Below are 23,250 nucleotides of genomic sequence, written 5' to 3'. Positions count from 1 at the left end.
GTTAGTTGAACCCACAATTCAACACAATACAAACAAATTAATTAATTGAGTTAGAGGAAGAATTTTGACTTTCAAAGTCAGTCAGTTTATAGATTCACATGATGTTTGAAGAGTTTCTCGTTTAATGCTACCCATCATTTACTTAAATTATTGTACACATTGTTAACTCTCTTTTCAACCATTTTCAAAGTTTTTATAGTTTACCACCTTACAGTTGCTTTGAATAAAGTTATAACCGTAACAGTAAAAGAGCAACAACGGAATTAACGATGACGACTTGCAAAGAGACGAAAGAAAAAAAAAAACCTTTTAAATCACTGTCAACCATACGTGAACGTTATGGTTCGTTGCATTTGCTATAACAATTATAGTTGCTAAGCCTGATACCTTACACATTGGTCAATAACTCCCGGGAGCAAATAAGAAAAAATTCGATTTAATTCATCAGCATAAAGAGTAATCGAGTCCAATGGGATGGGTTCCGCAGGGACATCATTATTTGGTCGAAAGCCTTTTTTCGTAAAGAGCTCCATTAATATTTTTAAAAGCTTGAGCCGGCGTCAGAAGAACACGATAGATGGGGTAACAATATCAATATCAATTCATGCAACTGCAACTATCGACGTGCGACATCATAAATAAACGCGCTATAGCTTTCGGAATATTTCATTCAAAATACTTGTTCTATTGCCTTTTGAAATCCCAGAGCAGTCAGCTACATCTTGCTACTTTGCCATTCAATTATAAAGAATAGTTTTCATGATTTTTTTCCTGGTTGCTGATATATAGTCACTTCCATCGGTGCCTTCACCTGCTGCGTTCAGTATCGTCTGTACGATCTACAAAACAACGGGAAAATTGTTGTCTTCAGCAGGGATGAGTTGCCATAATACTTTCCAAGACAATGCTGAGTGTCAATGGTATTTTTTTTACATGAGTGATTAAGACATGCAATTTGTACTTTTCCATTGTTCCGTAACTAAAGGATGTATGGCCACTAAAAGCACTTTGTTGGAAGATTCCAAATATTCACTTCATTGTTAAAGATGATATTTACGTTCCGGGATTTATTGATCGAAGTGTTATTCGTAATGTAAAGCTGTAAAACGTTTAGCAACGACCGCCCCTTCCACTCCGTTTCTTGTGGGAAGGAAGCAAGAGAGAGAAATATTCTTTATTTCATTTGTTATACTTCACAAAATACTCCCTCTACCAACTGCTCAGGTTATTATACAAATCCAAGATTTTAGAATGACGGCTATGACTTCCTAGTCGAAATGCGTGCAAGCATTGCGATAACGTTTTTACAAATGACTATTAAGAATTCTATTGCAGGTACGCGCCGATCAATCATGGAATTTAGATTCAGAAAAAGCCATCTTTTTTTATTTTTATATTCATGGCAGAGTGATGATGTGCGTGTAATGTAATAACTCATAGCGCTTCCTTTCGCAGCAGCCTTAAAAACTATTAGAGCTATAACATAGACTAAAAACACCTTACGAATCATTAGTTAAATGAAAATTTTCTTTTCGAAGCCAAATATTTGTTTCTGGTTAATGGACGTGATCGTCCAGCCACCAGATGATAGCGCAAACCCTACTCTGCGACCTAAAACAGTGACCATAGGAAACATCCGTAAGTGTTGCAAGTCAAATGAATGATTGTGAAGTAAAAGCCTCGTGAAGATAACAATAAAATATGCGAGAAACATGTCGTTTAAATGTTCACTTTGTTCTTACTTACGATTTTAACTGAAATTGTTGACACACACTTATCAGTAATCGATCAAAAAAAGAAACAATGGAATGTTTTTGTGAGTACGTGGTGTTAATTCAGCGAAATCGTAAATGTCGCTTAACAGGTCGTTGACAATATGAGCTTAGAGCATGGACCCATTATTCAACAATTCCTTGATTGCAATTAAGCCGCATACTGCCTCAATCAATCTTAATCTTAATCTTAATTTTTTTCATAAAACGGAATTTTCGTAAAATAATTCTCAGGATACCTAATAAAACCACATTTGAACACACATCCGACATGCCGACGGACAAGCTTAGATCGAGTCTGAAAATGACCCAAGATCGCCCCGTTCAAAAAAAAATTGGACGGTTCTTGCGTGTGTTACATACTACTACCCAAACATGGAATGCGTTGCGTTAGTGGGTGACATCAAAGTGAAAGAAAAATTTAAATAAACGACACTATTCCAAGATAATTTCATGGTAATGTGTCATATAGTGATTTAGTTATGCTATAGATAAGAAAAACTTGTCCCAAAATACACGCGATCTTCTTAATTTGAAGAATCGATTTTGGATAGAATATTCCTGCATCAAAAAAGTCTGCCGATTCAAGAGTTTATGCATACTTGGAAGTCGTCGAAAAATTGCACTGTGCGAAAAGAAGATATCAGCGAAGTGTATAGAAAATTGTGATTTGTCCGGGAAACAAAGTCGGAGAAAGAGAAAATTGCTAAACTCTTTACGATCTTTGATCGTAGTTGCACTGAACAAGACTGACGGAGCAAGTTCTTATTCAAGGTAATCGGCAAATTACCTTTTTAATCGTGAATGGCAGCAATTGTTACGGAAAAGAATAAACAATTGCTGCAAAATGCTATTACTATTACTAAGCTTGCTACCGATTAAATGACTATAATGTAGTCTACAAGTGCAACTTTTCCAAACGTATTATCAAGGAGAAAATTACAAATGTTTATCATATTTTCGGACAGACAAAAATACGCCTCTATCTCAGTTAAAAACATAAGAGAAGTTGAAATTTCTTTTAAATTTTCTTATTAGAATCCCCTTACAATTTTCTTTTTTACTGTGTTGTTACTACAACGGGCGATCGACATGACTACCGAGCTGCCTGTACAGCCTGCCTCTTATTTTCTAGCCTTTGGTTTATTATTGTTTACGCAAGTATTGGTATCCCTGACATAATTTGAAAGCACTAATAACTTAATTCATAAAAATTTTTCTTCACGCACACAGGTTATTCTTTGCAACACAATACAAAGTTTTCAAAATCTGTTTAATATTAAAAAATGTTCTATAAATATTTTTATTGATAAATGAGCTTAATTAAGAGCTGCCGACCAAATAACAATATTATGTACGAGAATTTTATTGATATTATGCTCAAATGCTAATAAAGTGGAAAATATTTTCATAATAATTTAAAAATCTCAAATTAAAAATAAAAATCTCTTTAAAAGTCAATTAGATATAAAATTTCCAATCGCTTATATTATTATCATGAAAAAGAAAGAAACCATAGCAATTCTACTACTTCCAATCACATAAATTGTGAAATATTAAACTGAAACCAACAGCATACTATAGATGAGATGATGTTTAAGAGAAACGAATTTGCGTATTGTTAAAGGCCTGATATTATCGACATCATCGGCATCACCGGCATCATCTGCATCATCGATTAAAACTTCCAGTCGAATGCGATGCAAATGGTTTAAATCAATATCAACTTGCAATGCAAATTTAAATTACAATTGTGTTACGGTGTGCATGTGTTTTGCCACTCATCTGTTGCTGGTTAGGTGTTGTAAACCTTGGGCTTCTAAATAAAAGCACTTTATACAAGCGTAGTAAAAATTTTAGTTGTGCAGTAATACAGTGAATCTGTTCAACTCGAAAGAAGACTTATAAAGTATTTGTAGTAGTGGGCTGCGAAAGAGCATTTTCTTTTTTTTCTCTTTTTAATTTTCTTGAAATATTTGTTAAATTTAAACCGTATAATTAATTAACGATAATTAATGTTTCTTTGTTTTAAATTCAATTTTGAGTTTTATCACGCAATTAGGTCAAGTCTATCTAGGCGAAAAAGTGGTTTGCATGCTTAACCGTTGACCAGCGAAGAAAAGTGTTTAAAATGAAATGGCAAGATAGAAAAAGAAAATGGGAAAAAATTGAAAATGAAAAAGCAAAATAAAAAATTGCAAACTAAGTCATGGCAGCAAATACTTGCGCATGCAACTATAATGGGTGTACATATTGAGCATATTTTACAACCTTGTTATTACGGTGTTATGGCACCCGCCGATGGCTGACTGAGTTAAACTTACCGACTATAGGAAAGCAGAGCTTAAATTACCAGCATGGTTTTGGAATAAAACTATATAAAGATCGCATTTTTTTTTTTTTTTTTTTATCTCTTCTTTGCAACAAAGATATACAATTAAGGAAAGTAACAGGAGGAGGAGTAGAAAAAAAGATTGAATTTTTTTTTTTTTAAGAAATAGATAAATCAAAAATTATGGCCTTTGTAATATCGTTTTGTTCACATCGACGATTTAAAATTTCTAAAAAAATTTCACGTAATGTTATGCTAAAGACATGAATTCACTCAGAGAAGACAATAAAGTTTTCATCACATCGTTACGCAGAAAGTCATTCTGTATCGCGACTACGAAAGAGGCTTTTCTTAAACCACTTATGTGAAAAAAAATTGTAAACCGGAAAATTTTCAGTAAATAAACCTTTCCTTGTCGGCTGAAGTAATCTCTAAAATAGTTAAGAATAAATATTGAATAGACAAAAAGGAATTGATTTCCCAGTAGGGGGGAAGTTAAACTGTTAAACGCCTATAAAACAACTACCAGTAGAAACACTACAGTGGTCTATCGTCGATGGGCCACATTTTATTAAAAACTAGGTCAAAAATTGTAGCAATATGGACAGGCGGACAGACATGCTTAGAATCGTTTTCTGAATCGATGAATATTATAAACGGTAGGTCTATCCCAAGTCCTCTTATGTATTTCGCACAAGCTTAGTATATTTTTGTAGCACAATTGGCCTAGCGTGTAAGGGTTACCTATTCTTTAGACGAAAAGTGAATTTTTTTCAATCACTCAAAAATCAACGCTTTCTAAAAAATCCTTAGCGTTTCTCTAGATGCAGATGTGTGAATTACATTTTTTCCTTTTTCATGCTCTGGGCGCCAGATACTTTTACTGTTAAACATTTCCCGCAAGAATGGCTCCAACGTCATGTATTAGTGCTTTCCAAAAATAAATTTTGAAATGGTATCTCTAGGTACCCTTTGAAGAACTTGTGGTTCCTCTTAGCGAACCAATGCTTCTCTATCAGTTTCTCAGCTTGTCGTCTGTTTTCGTCGTAAAAATAAATTTTTTTTATTAAGCGCACAGACCAACCGCTCTTTACCTACAAACTGATTCTTTTATATCACATTTGAACTTTTTGGTTCCAAAAGCTAGCTCTAAAGTTTCTTACTGAAGAGTTGCACACCTCTTCACATTTCTTACTTAATCCGATTGCGCAACACGTTGTTGTTTCTTAACCTAGACATTTTGCAATTTCTTATAACCGGTCTTCAAGTTGATCTTTGTATTATTAACCTTATCTTTTATGGGTTGACATTTTAAGGCTTGTTATTCTTTTTCATTGTTTTTTAAATTTTTTTTTTTTATTTTTATATTTCTTGCTGTATATATTTTTTAAAATATTTGTAATATTTTTTTCTCCACAGATTTTAAATGTCTTTTTTACTTGCTTTTGAAAACGGTAAGTAAATTGTATTTTTTTATTACATATAAATATCGTTGTTATTTATAATTATTGTGTAACCTTAGCAAAATTAAATCTCACATACATTAGTTTTAATAGAGTAAAATTACAAAATTTAGTCATTAAATATGGTTGGTTTTCATTAAATTCCCAAAATATTATAAAATCATGAGAAATTTAAGCGCATTCAACATTTAATATACAAAAAAAAAAAAAAAAAATATTGTAACCGAAAACACCTCAACAAAAGACAGATACACAATAGAGAGACAGGCAGGCATTCAACATGCAATGCTGATATGGAACATGCATGGGAATCATCTTCTGCCGTATGAAGGAAGAATGAAAACCAAACAACAACAAAAAAGAACGTTTGCTTTAAAAATACAAAAGAAATTTATGTTAATAACATGCATTTATATATCACTTTTATGATTATTCATAAAACACAACAACGTGTATGCGTCACAGTATATTCTTCTTCTTGTTTATATTTTCGCTTTTTTTTTCTTTTTTTTTTTTTTTGAAGACCAACAAACACGAAAGAACCCAAAGAGAAATAAGAAGGGCGGGATGTATGCTATACATATAGAATTCTATCATAACGAAAATACATCCATATAACAATAAAAAGTCAACTTCCGTTTTCCGGTGCCAAGAATTTTACACAAGACTGCTGTAGTTAAAGCATACATGAGAAGGAGCAAAACTTAAAGACAAGATATAAAAAAAAAAATTTATGTGATTGAAAAAAGTTTTTCTGCGGATGCTATAAGAAGAGTAAGAAAAAGCTTTGATTCTAAAAAATTGTAAACTTCTCTTTAGAGTGCAAGCTAGCTTCTAATATTCCACACTTGCTAACTCAGAGTTCTACAAGAGAAACTCTGGTGCAAAGCAATCTTGTATGTCTTGTTAAACACCTCCAACGCTGCCTTTATCGTAACTATTAAATTGTGTGATACTTTTCTCCATTTCGTGACGTGTGTAGTGCATAATTTGTGCAGGTTGTTCACATTCTTATAAGTAATAATGATCTATGCATGATACAGAGACCTTGAATCATGTTCATAGCTTTCCCAGCTTTTCTCGAAGTGCTTCCTTCTATATATATAAATAAAAAAATTCGTAGCTTCTTTTTTGGGCTAATTGGGTTTTTAACGCAAAATTTTAAGCAATATTTCTGATAGGGCTTACGAACAAACGCATCTTATATATAGATTGCAATTTCTCCAATCGTTTTCCAAATACAAAATAGGCGCCAAAAATCTTCAAACAAATCGCTACTATTATTATAGCCGCAAGACTTGATTGCTGCGCGTTTTTTGAAAAACTCATAAATTTTTGATCGCACTACTCGTTACGTACGATCTCGTTTAGATATCCTTCTGTGATTCTTCAATAACTTTTGAAGTCCAACCCAGTTTTGTAATGCTTATAATGTTTTTTTATCAGCAAAAGAGGAAGTCCAAGTCAATTGTCATGGTATTTAAGAAGAAGAAGAATATGTTTATTTGAGGTGCAATCGAAATGTGAATAAGTACTTCACCACGTAATCTCTGCAATCCACTAAAAAACCGTTCTTAGATTTGTCCAATGTTTTCAAAACATAGAAAGCTTTGTCAGGCTTATAGGCATGAATAGTTTTTTTTATTTTTTTGTTTTAGACAGGCCCCCCTCTCTCCCTCTCTATCTCTCTTTCTCTCTCTCTCTCTCTCTCTCTCTCTTTCTCTCTCTCTCTGTCCCTGTTTACTGAAATGTAATAGTAACGTCTAAGTAAGTTTGTCTGGACGAAGAAATTTGGTGTTAAACATTTCTTGGTCGCTATCATCAGTTTCAGCTCCAAAACCAGCAAAATGGGCCTCTTGAAATGAAGATGCGTCGCCCATAACTGCCCATAAGCACTTATCAATTGTTGTCTGCAGAAATATTCTAAATATGGGCGATATGTGGGGCAGAGTAAATGGATTTTTGCTCAAGTGCAGTGTAGGAGTTTCGTATTTTCTTTCTTGTTATGAAATATGATATGTGCGATGGGGTGTGGGGCTTATATTAGGTGAATGGACGTTTGCAATCAAATATGGGATAATTAGGTACCCGTTTCTTCCTAAGTGTTCTTCAGCTCTATGGATTTTTCAATTTTGTAAACATTCTTGTTCATTCTTAAGAACATCTAAATGGTCAACTATATATATATATTCAACTGTGTGCAATATAAACAATGTAACAATCGAAATATCTTGTATTTTCATTTTTTTTAATGCACTACTACTAAGTAAGTGATATATGGTAACTAATTAATAATTAAAAAAAAAAAAACTTAAGCGCGAAGTTTTAACTGAAATTAGTCACGTCCCGAATATGCATAAGGGATTCTGATATTGATTTGCAAAAACAATCCTTTACACGTCCAATGAAATAGTGATTACTTAAACCACAAAGATTTATGAGCAACGAGCGATATTTAATTGAAAACCATTTGCTCAGTTTATGTGTAAAGCGAAGAACAAAAATTTCTATAAAAATGTATTGATATTTTGATATCAATTCTTCTCGATGATAAAGAGCTCGCACGTCTGATGCAAGAAATTTTTCGCTTAAATTGCAAACCGAAGAAGCAAAGGCGGTTTATCAAACAAAGTAATTTGCAAAATAGATTTCTATCTCATTCTCTTAAATCGCAAAACTGCATTACTTACCAAAGAGTTAACGTTTCCATTGCATAATAAAAACATCTGTACACAATCGCTTTAAAATATTGTCAATTAAACAGTTTTACTGCTGCGCTAAATCAATTAACTAATGACTATTTTAAATACTATCCAGTATAGAGGACTAATTTAATCAATCAAACAAAACCTTCACTATGTATTTATGTAAATTTTGCTGAAATCCAAGCGCGAATATTTCTGCAAAATATTTCATCATATGTAGTTGAATATTATATCGTTTTGCTAATGCACAATACACGATAAGCCACTTTGTTTAAACGTTTAAACGCGTGTCCATAAAAATTTTATATGGCTTATGTATCTTTTTAGCAATACGTCATCTTGTGCATAACTATGAGAGCTGAATGGTTTATACGAATCGATAAATTGACGGTTACATAACGTAAAAATTTTGATTTATTAAATTGGAATAAAAATTGAATAACTTGCAATCTTAAATAGAATGTATGTGCAAGCGAAACTTTGAAGAAAAAAAAAAACGGAGAAAATAATGGATTGAAACCTAAATCGTTTTCGTTTAATGAAAAAGTTTTTGTGTTTAATCTGTCTACAATGGATTAACTCAGAGAGATATTACTTTTAGTTTAAAGTGAATTTGATTTGATTTCTCTATTAAGTGGAGCGGAAATCTATATACACACTTGTATATATTGAAGTTTATGCACCATATCGCTTTGACCTAAAATCAAAATTTAGACTGTCCGTCGCACTGCTCTTTAATTATATTTTTGCATTTATGTTTGTTAGAGTGAAAGACAAATAGTATGATTCAAGATTGTTTTTGTATGACTTGTCTCTTAGACGGTGTCCGTTCTAGGTGAACTCATGGGGAAAGAAATAGGGAGAGAAGGACATGGTATGGCTGCAGCTCGGAAGCCTTAACCAATCGATTGTTTCTTTACAGCTGCGACCACATGGTTTACCGTGTTGGAAGTAAAACCGATCTACGCTGATTCGATAGTCGCGCTTGTTCTCTACTGCTGTCATGCTTGAAGATATACGAATATCCGATATTTATTTTTGTTATTTTTTCATAATTTGGAACCACTTCGTGCCTTATTTGACTTCATGAAGAAACCTTAGCTGCGCTTTCAATCTTGTTTATGTAGGCCTTCCAATCATTTAACATAGTCTGTTGTCTTGGTAATTATTGAAGACTTCGCGACGCATATCTCTACAAGTTGCAAGCATTTGATAAACTTAACATATTGCGTTTGTTGAGGGTGAAAAGCATTAATTATTAAATTAACTTAATGGTTTGAGCTTTGAGTTTTGTCTGGAAAAAGACTTATTACAATGTTCAAGACACGCGCACAGAGAGCATTATTTATTTTATTAAACTGCAAAACTCATAGACTTTAATTAATTAATACAAAAAAAATTCTGTTGAAAAAGCAACAAAAAGTATGTTTATATATATGTATTAATATTCATTATCTAAGCCGGTAACTTTTTTGCTCTTTTAATTATTCAAAGGGCTAAAAAAAAAAGATTTTAAACTCATTTTTGTACCTATTTACAATTTTTCTGGATTTTACGAATGCATCCGTAATATTAAAATATACTTTCTATTACGTATAGTGTAGGGCTAAAAAATAAATTTTTTTTCCTATGTTTTATATATATTGTGTATTTTCATCATGTCCCATAACGAATAATTTGGTTCAGATATTTGTTAAGATCTTTTAGAAGACCAACTTTTGTTGTGTATATCTAAACGTAATAAAATTAATACTTAATACGTTCTATAATGATTTCTAGTAATAGTTTCTACTTTACACACTAGCCTATGTAATCTATGTATTAGCAAAGACATCTACCATCTATCTTAACACTTGTTGCTAAGTAGTTAGAATTAAAATATAGTTGGATTTGGAAGCTTCCTCCGTCCAAATGAGGAAAAGCAAAATATTTTTGTGGACATCTCACGGATCTATATAATAATATCTTTTAAATAAGCTGAACGAATTCGCATTCGTCACGCCGTTCGAGTGGCAAAACCAATAAACTTTAAAAATGATCACTAATTTCCTCGCATGCCTGTCTCTGCCCTGCGATGAATTCGATAAATCTTATAATAATTAAAAAAAAAAAAAAAAAAAAAAAAAAAACTTGTACACAATTAAGACAGATCGCTACAATGAATAATGAAATGCATCTTTTTTGCTGCAACGATTTAACCTAAACACAGATGTATACCAATTTAAGAAAATTCTACTAATATGAACGCAATGTTTATATAATTTTTATTACAATCATTATCAATGGGTTTATTAACAAACATCTCATTTTAAATGTCCGCACACACAAAAGCCTTAAAAGGTAACTGGTTTTTTTTCTTCTTATATATATATTTATACATATATATATATATTTTTTTTTTTTGATTTTAAGGTGAATAATTTTTAAAAATGACGTAATTTTTGCTCGAACCATACGAAATAATAACCAAATTGTGAAATTTACGAGTTTAAGGCTTTTTATATTATTCTTAACTTTGTGTATTAAGCAGCACCACCTTTGCAAAGTTAACTGCCCTCGTAGTAATGAAAGTTTATATATTGTATTATTGTCTTCTTATATCTGTGGACATGACAGGTGCATTATTTTTGTCAATGTTACTCAGAACAAAAAAAGCATTTAGTCAACAAAGCGTGACCTCTGTAGCAGTCAAAAACAGCAGGCAATTGCTGCAGCAGCAACGCTTTAACTTATTTCACTAACAAAAAAAAATAAAAAAAAGGGTTTTTAACCGCATAACGTACAGCAAAGAACTAAACGTACACACCTGCCTGCCTTAAAAAAGCAGAACAATAACAAAAAAAACAATTCCGGTAAAAAAGAAGCGACCAAATGTTCTTGTTCAGTGATATGAGTAACAGGCAAAGTTTACGTTTTAGAAAATTCCTGATGTGCTAAAGTGTATTTACGTGCTTTGATGAGGGTTTTTTTGAAATAATATTTTAACTTTAATGGTTGAGTTTACATATTTTTATGCACACTATCTTGCGTTGTGCTTTTTATATATATTGTGACGGCAATTTCTTTATCAGGTAGTTTAACTTTGCTTTTGGTGTTTTCGTAGTTTTTGGTGTTCACTTAAAAAAAAAAAAAATCAGTTCACCAGCTCAGATGAAATCTTTGACACGCCAATGCAGTATATTAAAACAAAAAATAAATGAGTAAAATACAAAGCTTCTTGACATAAAGAGAACATACAAGAAAGCTGCAGTTATTCGATTAAAAACGAATTTTGGGTATCCCTCTGCTCAAACTAATATATGAGAATTGTGTGGCAGTTTTGACGATAAGGATGTTTTTTACACTAATCCAGTACAACCAAAAAATGCTTGTTGCAGTATGGCTGAGAGTAATGTCTGCTGTGCAACTGTGCAAGAGACAAGTAAATAAGATCTATAGCGCCAACTTTTGCATTAGTATTTGAAGACACAATTATGCAAAGCTTTATGGCGACATGCTTCGCAATGACTTTTAAAAGACCGTAGGGAATACTTTGAACAAATTTTCTGACGATGTATACTATAGAGTTTAATAAATAATTTTACCCATATTAAGGCCAGATCATGACCGTTTATTGGACGGCAATCATGTAACAATGCAAATATGACGATCAATAATTTCCGGGACTCGCACATCTATATATGTCATTTCTAACAAAAAATCTAGATTATTTTTAACAGGAACAATTCTCAAAAGGCTTTTTTATGCCATTTCGAACGTTAGCGATGCTACTTTGATTGCAAGAATCCCAATTTTGATTGAACATTGGATTGTGATGGAAAAAAATATTTCTAAATCGTAGCATTGCAGCAACGCTGTAACATTGAAGAAACATTTTGTTGGCATTTTGCTGATTACAACGAGACCGTGCGGACGCAATCGACGAAGCAGTAGCAGCAAAGACGTGATTACATGAAAGAATTTCTAAAAATATTGAAAATTACTTTCGACAAACGAAAAGTCGAATTGCAAGAAGTGATTGCAAGAGATGATGATTGACGTCCTAAAGTAATCAAACGATAGTGTTTTTTGCCTGAGAATTTTTGAGAACATTGACCAAATCAGGCTTCTGGCCATTATTAACTGTTTGCATATTAAGACATGGTTTGCCAGGGCAAAGCATTTTGATGAAATGCTGCAGTCATTGCGAAAATTGCAGCTTATTTTAAGGTTCTTGACAAATAGTTCTATATAGACACATCGAAATGGTAGAGAAGTTTTGGACTCCTAATATCACTCTTGAAAGGAGACTATGTTAATAAATAAAATCTAACTTTGGAAAAAAAAAGATAAATAAATACTTTCCATTGACTTAGTCCCGGAAATTATTGAGCATGCATTATAATGTGCCTTTGTCTTTTCTGCCTGTAAAAGGGGAAAGACAAACATTGAAGAACTTTTGATCTTAAATTACGAACTTCAAGTATTGTATGCATAATATTATGCAGTGTTAGTTGAACGTAACATTATACGAAATATGTATACAGTGTTACAAGTAAATATTTCACACCAAACTATTTTAGTGCTATCAACTTTGTTAATGTGTTTTTTTTTAAGGTTGTAAATTCTAAATATTTCAGAGAGTGGCAGAAAAAATGAACGAAAAATATTGCGAAATATTTTGAGTGTTTTTCAAACAAACTTTTTTTTTTAATTTGCACACTTTGGATGCCAGCATTTTTTTTGTTTATGCGTTTTTTTCCTACAATTTTAAGTTTGGCCGAAATTTCGTATTTAATCCGATTTAGAGATAAAATAACAATCGGTTTTCTTTTTTTTTTTTATGCATTTTTGACTTTCACGCTTTTTGCTCATTCGCCACAAATTGTCTCTAATTATGTGTCTGTGATGCAAACAGCAAAAAATGCCCTTTGAACTAATCGCTGGTGAAGTTTCGTCACTTTTTGGTTTAGCCCGCTTGCATTCTCCTTCGTTTTGACTTCACAAGTTTTCGCGTGTTTTCAGTTGAGATCTGGTAGAATTGGATGTGCCACTGCATAGGTCTTTGATGCCATCTTGCTGTTGTTGAGTTTTGCTAGACATACTCACGACGATTCAACGCAACGAGACGTTTCGTGGAGCCTTACTCTTTTCTTGTTTGGGCGGCTGAAAGTTAAACATGGCGATTACAGTAAGCAAAGTGTCGTCGAAATAAAATCAGCGATTAACCCCTTGATAAACTCAAGGTATTCGTCGTTATCAAAATATTAATCGTTGTTTGGACATATTATACGAGCTTAGGTCGGTGTCTTAATGAATGAAATGATTTATTGGCGTTCCAGATTTTAATATAGTTCAAGTTTTGAGTATAGTTACTTGCCCGACATGGAAATATCTTGCAATTTCGTTCCAGTACATTACAAATTATCTTAAGAAAAGCGAGTGTGTGTGCTTAACGGATTATATAAAATTTACTTCCCTTTCCAGATACCCCACAATCATTTAAAAAAAAACATATTTCGCTTGATCTAAAAGTAAGGAGAATTCTTGTGTTTTGAAAAAAATTATTCAGTACAATATTAGGTTCGGGAGTGAAACACATCAATTCGTCTTTTTCATAATTTCGTTTTTATGTGTTCTTAAAAGTGCTTTTAAGAATGAAAATATTTTATTTTTCTGTTAAGCATTAAAGTATTATTCATAATTCAAAATCTCGTCAGAACGTGTACTTTAATGCAAGTGAGATTGTCAATTCGAAGTGCTTGTTGCTTCATTCGAAGCTAGAGAAGAAATTCGTTGTGTCTTCTCTGTGCAAAATCTTGATCAGCATCAAATTCTAAATCAACTTAAACATGTCCATTTGTTCATCTGCTTGATGCCTGTTGTAAACGTTGTTCAGTTCGCAAAAGCAAATATGTGGGTTACAAACTTGCAAAAGGATTTGAAAATGACTCTTTCGGAGAACGTCTACAACGACCTATATAAGAAATACAGTCAACATGTTTGCTATATGCGTTTCTTGCTTGTTACTCATAAAGTACAACGCCTGCAACCTCCTGTAGTTTCCAAGTTAGAGTTCTTTTCTTTTTATTAGGATCCTCACGATGGGTATAAAAGATTCGGTCACGACCGAGTACAATTTTCTGACTTTCTGTTCTATTTAAAAGCATTCCATTACGAATAGAAAGTTTACAGATACAAATTTTATAAAAAAGAAATAGAAAGCAATTAGGGAAATGAGTAAGGTTCACATTAGCGTAATATAACAAAAACACATTCTTTTACATGGCAATACAACAGTATGTCTACTTTATGTTAAATAACAAAAATACTTATGTTATTGAAAATATTATGAGAACATTTCCATCCATGATATGCTTTCCCTCTTATATCTTCAAAATAATACGGGTCTTATCACACTTAGCAATGATGTTAGGGACAAATGGAGTAAAATTTGAAGTAAGTATTGCATGCTCTTTGTATGTAAAATTCATTAATGTTTAAAAACCAAATAATGGCTTCAGTGCATTCTTATGTCATTTCAGAAAGCACTTTTATGCAGAAGATAATTGTTGTTTGCATGCTTTCGAAAATTAAAAAGTGTACATGAAAATATACTGGAAGATAGTCGAAAATTGAAAGTAATATAGCAATTTCAATGGAAAGGGCAATTAAATGCATTTCTAATATTTCCAACTTATTCAACAAAACAAATATTTTTACTGCCATGGAACGGTCATTTCAACGAAATTATTTGTTTTGACAACAAATTGTATTTAAATTACTTCCATTAAAAATAAACATTAAAAATAAGATATTAGATATTGAAAGATATTATCTTGTATACCAAATGCAAATGAGGTTATTACCGTAAATGAAGTACTCTCTCTCTCTCTCTCTCTCTCTCTCTCTAAAAATGAATCTCTATGTTGAAGGAAAATTGAAAAAAAAAAAAAAAATTGTAATTATAGAAGAAAGCATTTGTAGATGACCATTTTTAATCATCATCTTACGACAACATTTAGATGAAGAAGTAAAGATATTTCAAAATGAATGGAATAATAAAGACGCCAATGCCATGAATATTTAAATTATATGTTTCGAAAAAACTTAAAGGAAATGAAGTTTGTTTGTAGCTTAGAGTGGGGTAGCAGTTTATTTGTCTCATACATATTTTAAATGGAGAAGGAGTGTGTTTACCGCAAATATTGCACAGTTGGGCTGACAGACAGGTGAACAGACGCGCATGCTTAGGTGTATTCCAAATTTGAAACTAACCAAGAATTTAATACTTTACGGTTCTGTTCGTTATCAAGTTATTAAAGAAAAAAATTATTTTTAATACATTGTAATATTGAGTAGGCGTGGACGATTTTTTCCGCTTTTGTACCGATACCACATCATCGCTTATAGATTATGCTTTCAAATTTTTGTAAATTTATCTGCTGTAGTTTGAATAATGAACAAAATACCAACTTTCTTTTATTCCTTTTGAAAAACAGAGGTGTTCCCAGTTTACGTAGCGCTATGAACGTATATTTCATTCTCAATGCCGACTTGTGTGCAAGAACTTTCAATGTCTCTGCCAAGTTTAAAGTCGATAGGTTTATTTTTGCGGCGAGGAGAATATTTACAATAGATATTATGCGGACGGACAGACACACAGGCGGATCGAACGACATGCTTAAATTGATTTAGAATTTGATACTGATCAAAAACATGTGTGTGTGTGGGAGGGGAGCGGGGGGGGGAGTGTCTAGGGATAGGGATATCTCCCTCATCTGATGGGCACAAAAACTATATAAAATTTTACATTTTTTGTGCTGAATTTTATTTAACAGAGAACAGAATTTTAAAAAGACAGACGGAAGGTTTTGTTTTCAGTTTTTTTATCATCGACAGAATTAACGGTTGAAGTTGACGTTAAACGGAAGCGCCTTTTATATCTTTATAAGGCGCAGAAACAAGCTTCAAGTATCCCATAAAATTCTCTTGGTAAGTTTCAAGACTTGGAATCCGTTTATTTGTTTGGCGTATTTGTACATTATGCGTGGTACACTTTCTCCCATTAACAAAATTGAAGATATCACCTAGAAATTTGCAAAAGAATTTGGAAGCGACCTAACGCCCAAACGCCTTTTTTACATCACAAAGTTCTATTTTGAAAGTAGAAAAATTCGACCGCGCCCATTTTTAGTCTTCTTTAAGATAACAGTGACAATATTATCTTACTTGTTACATTTGCTATAGGTTCACAGGCCAGCATAGCCTTAAGGTTGTCTGTTAGTTATTCATTTATAATTTTTTTTGTGCATGATGGGCTTGTAAATTAAATAAATAAATTATTTATATATGTTTATTCATATAGTTTATTTATATATATTTACTCATACATTTATTTATTTATTTTATTATTTACCATTCGCAAGAAGTTTCGTAATTATATATGCGAATGCTTTTTATTTGTTTATAAGAAGCATAACTAAAAAAGTGTCGAGAGATTTTTCTCGAAGCTGAGAGCAACTTTTGTTTCTGTTTTAATACATTTTGTATAAAAACGTTACTTTTAAATGTTAAAAAGTCTGCAAAACTATGTTTTTTCTCATTTACCATAAAACGGTAACAAATAATAAAATTTTATTGTCGAAGCAAAACAGTAATGAAAAGAAAATAGAAAAACAAAAACAAAAAAAAACAAAAAAAATAAACGAAAACCAAATTATATTAACCCAGTGCCCCTGGGTTAGTTGGGTAAACAGTTTGTGAATACAGTTAGGTTTTTCCATCTCTTGCTTCTATAAACGAGACACACGTTTTCCATTTCCCGTAAAACAAGTTTCGAAATATAAAACTAGAAAAAGAAAAATGCACCGACATTCATCTAAACAATATACTTTTATTTTTGTTTTTTATTTGCTTTTACAAATGTTTATCACTTTGTTTTTGTTAGCCTATATTAGTTCTCTGCGATCTAAATTATATTTACATAACAGCAGCAACAGTGAAAATGTGAAAAAATCAGGGGGTCATAGAGATAGTTATGACTTGTATTGGTAGTAAACGATAATAAAGGTAAAAATTAAACTAAAATAAAACATGACTTTGTTGGCCAATTATTTGCATTAAAACAAAGGTAAAAAAAGCATTTATTTGAATATAAAATCAAATCAATGCTTGACAGAAGTTGCCTGCAATTAAGAAAAAGTACAAATTTTGTTCGAATTTTTATTGCGCATCTCATAGTAGAATTCGAGGCACCATTATAGGTCACAGATCAAGTTTGAAAAGAAGGTCCAACAGCACACAATTAGTTCTCAAGAATCAAAAAAAAGAAAAAAATTTATAATCGATCGCCGATTATTGATTTGCGCTAACGCACTAAGCAAATATTTTATAAGATAATATGCGTTCGCTACCGCCCAAGAAATGCGTAGATTTGCCGAAACATTTTGAGACGTTTTTCATACGTAATCATATTTTTTGTCATGTCTATTTTTATTATTATATCTTATTTTATTATATATTAGATCGGTTCAGAGTCATTTTCTGAATCCTTTTAAGCGAACTCCGTCTTGTCTGTTTGTCTGTCTCGTTTTCTTATGTTCAATATTCAGGTCGACGTTTCCGAGATATTCCCGTGAAATTTGGTATATTGGCGTGCTTCGGCCCAAGGACGAACCCTATTGAAAATGATTCGGATCGGGTCATTTTTTCGACCGCGTCCCATGTAAAATCTTATTTTGAACAGTCGTTGTATGAATGACTGCAGGATAGTGTAGGATATTTAATGGTCGGCCATAGCTCACTATAGCGTTTTTACTTTTTTTCTTCAGTGATAAAGTGTTGGTGACAGAGAAAGAAATAGGGAGGTGCTGTAGTCTAATGGATGAGTGCCCAACGGTAAGTGTTATGCGTTTACTGAGAGAGCATCTATTGCAGGTACGGCACAGTATAGGGTTTTGGTAACTTGCTACTATTATGGCTATGCGGTAGCCTATTTTCTCTTATTAAAGCTTTTTTCAAGTAATCCTTGGCTTTCTGCAGCATTTTCCGACGGATCGAAGGCTAAAAGAAGCGTTTCGCGTACAAATAGTTTTTTTTTGCACCCGGTTCAAACTATTCAAAACTTCGCAAAAATATTTAAAATTTTTTCATACTCACACATTACTTTACTTGCACCTCCTTGGTGTAAGTTCTGTTGTACCCTAAAGGACGTCATAATGCTAAAAATATTCTACAAATCATTCAAAAGACACACATTAAGCACAAGATGCTTTATATAATTAACACGATTTAAACAAAATCTGAAACGTGAGTGACGATGGCCGTACAGCAGCCGACATACTTTTTTAACCTATAGAATATGAAGAGGTCAATTTGATTTCTCATTTTGAAAGACATCCTGTTTAGTTTAAGACGCATCTTATTATGCAACTCTCGATGCATATTTGTGCTTGTGATAAACGACGGAACGTATCTAACGTGCCACTCATCGTTCGGTGGTGGACATAAAATATAAAATAAAAAGAAAAATGAGTGATGGATTTTATAATGTGTAAAATATGTGCTTAAGAGATTGCCACTGACCCACATAAACGCAGAATATAAATATTTGTGATTGTATGGTATAAAAAAAAAAAAGATGAACATTTAAATTTTTCTCAAGGGAATAAATAATACTTCAATAAGAGGAAGAACAGCTGAGCTTGCGTAGTTAGTTAACGTGACTTGAAATGTGACAAGTGATGAAGATTAATTAAAATATTCTCTGACGAGGAAGCACGCAATCAATAACAAGCTATGGGTAAAAAGTATTACGTTCAAGAACGACATAGACATATCTATAACCTATAACAGTAAAGTAATCCTCTATCCGACTTGCATTTTCACAAGATTTTATACTTTACAAAACTGTGCTAATTAATAATTTGTGTTTCCTGTGCTAATTATTTAATATTTGTTTGCGCAATTCAAGCAAGAAAAACGCAACACGGCTGCTTGTTCACTTATGCTAATATAAAAACTATATGATATAGACTAACATATTTACATGTCCGATGATGATTGTTGCAAATAGTCTTTGGACAACAAAACACGTATGTATGTATTACGTATACAAAAGTAGGTCTATATACGATAACACTAGAAACAATCTCAACAATGATTGCGCAACAACACAGACAAAAACAAATAACGATTACAACAACTGAAACAACACAACACTATAAGCAGTGCTGTTACGATTCAAGAAACGTAACTAGTTTTGTATGTTTAGTATATTTAGCTTTAGTTGTTGTTGTCTTTTTTTCTTTATTTTTATTATTTTTTTTTTTTTTGTAGACTTTTAGGCCAAGTTTACATAAAGTTATGGTGTTGAATGTGTGAAGACGCCAACACCGGTTTGTTTAAAATAAAATCTAAGAAACACAAAAAATTGCAAACCCAGGTAGATATACCGTGCAGTAGCGGTTTTTAGTTAGACACAATTAATAAAACTTTTTAACCCATAACCGGCAGTAGCAAAGTAATATCGACAAAAAAAAAAAAAGAAAAAGAAAAAAAACATAAATCAAATAAATAGAAAATGGCAAGAAAGAAATAATGAAAAATGGCATGGTAGAAGAAGAAGAAGAAAAAGCTGGTCGATTCTTGAGTATATGGAAAGTGGGGGACAATGGCTTGCACTATGAACGAACCAAGCACATATACACAAATAATGATGATACTTATATGATAAAAAAGTAGAACAGCATTTATAAAACTGGTTGTTGTTGTTCTTTACCAATTGTTGCTGAACTTTTTTTTAAGGTTTAAAGATCTTACAGGGTCAAATAAACACTATTAAATTAACTACAGCCAGCAACAGTTGACGGGGCATCGTATTTAAAAACAATAACGGAAAAATGAACTCAATGGGTAAAATTATTCCAAAGAAGTGTTAAGATAAATACTTAGAGTATGAGAAAGTTTTCAAATAAAAACATCTTTTGTCGGTATTTTTGGAGTAAAAAGCACAAAAGTATATACTTTTACAGCAATGTTAAAAGAGGTTCCTTAGAGAGTTTGTCTAATAACTATAGCTATTAGCTCCATATGTCTTTCTCCTAAAAACTTATTGCGAATAAATAGCAATTTACGTAAACAAGGTAGAGATGTACAATTTGCTCATCGACTCGGTTCGATCTTATTAGTTTTAGCGATGCTTAAGATAATGAATTTCTAATTGGGTCTCTAGCATAGGCTGATGAATGCTTCTCAATTAACACAAGCCATTAACCAATTTGGAAATGTGCGACATAATAGAAGAAGACGGAAAATTACCATTACTCTAACAAAAACTGAAGAATACTAAATTTTCATATTCCTTAGTATTGGATGGGCGTGGGCGAATTTCCCCATTTTTTTTTTTTTTTTTTTTTGGCTACACATGAAAATTTTTATGATGGGTCTATCGTACTTTAGAAGTAACCATCAAAAAACCCACAAAGCAAAGTTATTCTGAGTTTTCGATGCACTGTAGGCTTCTCTCTTCATCGTTTGGCCTATTTTAAGATTTTTTTGCATCTTCATTCGATATCTTCATTGTTGCCAAAGGGAAGGATATTTATATTTTATGGAGTTTTCTAAGCTTGCTTTTCTGAGCGTTATAGAGGTTTAAAAAATGAATGGAGTTTTTGTACACTATACATATTGGATGGGCGTGGCCGACTTTTTTTATTTTGTACAGGAAGGTATTTTCGGTTTTTGTCAGTGTGTCCTTCGTCCGATCTGGTCCACGTAGTTCTAGTTTATATGAGTTATAAAGTTAAAATTTTTGTACAGGTACTACAGCATTACCCTGAGAATATACGTACAAATTCTAGTACGTTTAGCTGCTGTTTATGAGTAGTGGGAGAGAAAGCCATTATTCCATTTGAAAAACGGAGGTGTTCTCAGTTTATGTAGCCCTGTGGGCACGTCATTGGACTTATTTCGACTATTTTCAATACCAGTTTTCGTGCAAGAATTTTTATTGTTTCAATGACAAATTTCAAGGCGATCCTTCACTATCGCGGGCAGGGGAATATTTAGCACAGACGTCACGCAGAATGGCAAACAAGACAGTCTGCTATTTATTCAGAATTTGATACTGAACATCAAGAAGTGTACTTTGGGAAGTATAAGTCTTTTCTCTTTCATCATTATTACTTTTCATTAGATTTAATTAGAACAACTAAAGACAAGCTTGTCGAAGAAGCCTGGCCTAATTTAAAAAAGGTTTTCGTATCGACAGCTTTGTTGTGTTATCCGATTTGTGTGTCTTTGTTATCCGCTTGTTCTTTGTCAATCCAATGGAAATGATGTTTGCAATCGTCACGCCAACAGCATAGAACCATTTATTATTTCGTGGTCAGCGTAACGTATGTTTATGTTGGTATAATCACCCGGCAACCCACTAAACTTATCTGAATAAAATGTTGTCCTTGTTGTTATTGAAAACAATCATGTGCTGTGTAGGCCATAATTATGCACTATGACATGCGAGTGCTAACGTCAACATTATAATTAATTTTTTTACAAACATGGCTTATCGAACACATGCGAACATTTATTTGCAGAAACTATGTAGTTGGGTGTAGTGCATTCGCCTTCAAATAATTGACAAGTGTCCATTTTTTCAAATTTATTATCTTCATTCAGATCCACGAAGTTTCTTTCATATGTAAATCCATTTTGCCTGGGTATTGCCTGTTCAATTAGTAACCTTAGAAAAGTGTTTAGGAAATCATCGTAAGTCTAACTCTATACTGATTCATCAGAAACATGCTATATTGATTTCTATGTTCACTTAAAATAAAAAATGGCAATAAAATCGTATAAAAGAAGTTAACTAAATGCAGATATTTGAGTAAATTTGAAGCCTTGAAGTTTATTTGTTTTCAACCTTATTTCCGCTAACTAAATATGATAATTATGATCGTATAGCAAGAGAGTAGTTTCATATTATGTTTTATATACTTTGGATCAAATGTTTGAAGACTGGTTTCATTTCGCTTAAAACGTGTTTGAACTTAAATATCTTCCAAAAGTATAATAAACAAGTTCAAGAAATAATATTTAAAAAACTCGCCCGAAGAAAGAAAATTTTGTTGGAAATTTTTATATAGGCTAGCATTCTGTGATGAAAATAAGACCTGGTTGTCATATGAACTTTAGTTTTCGTTTTATGAGAGGGGGCTTATAAGATACTATTACTATTGCTATTACTTAGGCGCTTTGAAAATTTCAATTTTGTTCTATACAACAACTTTTCAAAATCAGGTTTTGTATGGAGAGTGCCCAAAAAAATGGGCCGAACCAAATCATTTTCAATAGCTTTCGTCTTTTAGTCAAAACATTTGAATGTGCTAAATTTCACAAAAATATGTCAAAAATATGCGATCTTTAGCGTGAACATTGACTGACAAACAGGCTTAGAACGATTCAGAATACTTTTTGGTTCGATCAGATCTCCACTCCGATCAGATTTTCACAATCGATCAGATCATCATTTACGGTACCAGGCATACTAAGACCCACCTATGCCTCTCCCCCCCCGAGCATTGGTTCGGCTAAGTCAATTTTCTGAATCTCCTCTCTTAAAGCCGATCGTACACAAACTTAAACTTTATATAGTAAAAAAGTATAATTTTAGTACTTTATGGCGAAAGTTAGCTCATAATAGTAAATTAATTTCGAAGTCTTAAGGAATCTTAAGGAATTTGGACCACGTGGGCCTACGTAGGCCGCTTATAAGGATTCCTCCAATATGTAGGCTTTCATTAAAAGTATGCCTTTACATGACAATAATGTTACCTTTGTTGTGTTAGCACCAAAACGAGTGAATAACTATATTACGCGAAGTGGTGTGGGATACCTAACAGTCGGCCTTGCCCGACTAATATGTTCTTAATTCTTAATTTTGCGTTAATTGACTGCGCTTTGCGCTTGTATAGAAAGTTCATTAATGATTTGTTTTT

The 23,250-nt window shown here is 32.4% G+C and overlaps 1 protein-coding gene across 1 annotated transcript in view; it reads left to right on the top strand.

Moving 5' to 3' along the window:
* Nucleotides 1-23,250, top strand: part of LOC119633206 — a 41,815-nt gene that overhangs the window by 6,940 nt on the left and 11,625 nt on the right. The window contains exon 2 of the mRNA XM_038026616.1: nucleotides 5,524-5,558. The gene's annotated coding sequence lies outside the window, so the exon portion shown is untranslated. The remainder of the gene's footprint in view (nucleotides 1-5,523; nucleotides 5,559-23,250) is intronic.

Source organism: Glossina fuscipes, unplaced genomic scaffold, assembly GCF_014805625.2.
Source record: "Glossina fuscipes isolate IAEA_lab_2018 unplaced genomic scaffold, Yale_Gfus_2 2, whole genome shotgun sequence".
Taxonomy (NCBI): Eukaryota; Metazoa; Arthropoda; class Insecta; order Diptera; family Glossinidae; genus Glossina; species Glossina fuscipes.
The sequence above is the reverse complement of the archived record's forward strand: the minus strand, read 5'-3'. Positions and strand labels throughout refer to the sequence as shown.